Raw genomic sequence first — 1,630 nt, 5'->3', positions numbered from 1 at the left:
TTGTGGGTGGAGGGAACAGCACCTGCAAATGTGATGTGATGGAAGCTAGTGCAAATGAAAAAGGAAACAGGCCCATAGGGCTGGATCACAGCACACCAAGGAGAGGCGGGATGGAGGTGGGATGGGGTGGGACAAGACTATAGAGAGAGGCCTGACTGTATACTGATATATGGGCCTGATATACTGGACTAACATTAAATGTGTTAGGAAGCCATGCTTGTGTTTTAAGCATGAGCACAACTTGATTATATTTGAACTAAGTGAAATAATCATTTGATCACTTTTGCTGCCTTTAACCTGTGGGTGTGATGAAATGAACAATATACACTAACATCTTTTATATTGAGCTATATCAGCATTCCTCGAACAAACCTTACTTGAACACAACTTTTATTCTGTAAACATACTCCTACACTAGGCTGTGGCCCCTGCAGACTGGACTCCCCTAGCCTCACTCCACTTCATCAAGGGACCATGTCTGACAAACCCGGTATGACTGAGACTGAGAAATTCGACAAGTAGAAATGGAAGAAAACAGAAACACAACAGGAAAATCCCTGCCTTCAAAAGAAACACTTGAACAAGAGAAGCCAGCATGTGAGTCGTAACCAAAGGGCACTGTACATGCCACAAGCCTTGCTTTTTCATTTTACTTTTTTAACTGTTCAGCTCTGTAGATGCAAAGAGGTTGGTGCAAGTTTAAATGATTGTGCTGCCCCTTTTCGCATCAAAGAAAGGAGAACTACTGACAAAAGCTTGGGCTTGCCTCTCCCATCTGCCCGTCAGCCTGGCAAGGAAGGAAAAGAACTTAGTTGTTCATAAAGGAAGAAGTTGGGTGGGAAGACAGAAATCTAAAATAAATCTAAAATAAAAAACTGGTGGAAAAAAAAAAAAAAGGGCAAGCAAGTTGGCCCAGGGTGTCCTGCAGGCTGTCAAATGCTGTTTAATCAGAGTGCCATTTTGTTGCTGTTCAAATTTGGGTGCTTCCCTAGTGGCTCAGAAAGTAAAGAATCCACCTGCAATCCGGGAGACCTGGGTTCGATCCCTGGAGAAGGGAATGGCCATCCACTCCAGTATTCTCGCCTGGAGAATTCCATGGACAGAGGAGACTGGTAGGCTATAGTCCATAGGGTCCCAAGAGTCAGACACGGTTGAGTGACTTTCACTTTCAAATGATTTTAATTACTGTAATGCACATTTTTTCATTAAAAATAAAAACTTTAAAACCTGAAATAATCAACTAATATACTCCTAGATTTTATTCAGAAGTAGTCCCCTTAGTTTTTGCATTCACGTTCATTCACTAGTCTATAAGGCCTTTTTGTTTGTTTGTTTGCTGGTGGGGGAATCTTTCATTCTCTCCTTGTCTCTTCAGATCACAAAATTTTCTGCTATCCAACACTTAGTATATCATGAGAATTCTTTTCTTAGAAGACTTGAAAGAACTCATCTATCACGAAGTTTCTTGAACATATATTGATAATTTATATTATTCTAAAAAAGAATTTTATCAAGGTTTTCAAACATATTAGCATGGCATTTTGCATAATATTTTAATAATTATAGTTCTCCATTATTATCTAAGTTTAGGTCCATTTTTGGATAACTTACTTTAATTATCTTTATTGAA

The 1,630-nt window shown here is 39.3% G+C and overlaps 1 pseudogene; it reads left to right on the top strand.

The window, feature by feature from the left end:
• Nucleotides 1-474: 474 nt before the first annotated feature.
• Nucleotides 475-608, top strand: LOC138091282 (thymosin beta-4-like; annotated as a pseudogene).
• Nucleotides 609-1,630: the final 1,022 nt, after the last annotated feature.

This window comes from Capricornis sumatraensis, chromosome 1 (genome assembly GCF_032405125.1).
Source record: "Capricornis sumatraensis isolate serow.1 chromosome 1, serow.2, whole genome shotgun sequence".
NCBI classification, from domain to species: domain Eukaryota; kingdom Metazoa; phylum Chordata; class Mammalia; order Artiodactyla; family Bovidae; genus Capricornis; species Capricornis sumatraensis.
Note: the sequence above shows the minus strand (reverse complement) of the source record. Positions and strands in the feature narration are given on the sequence as shown.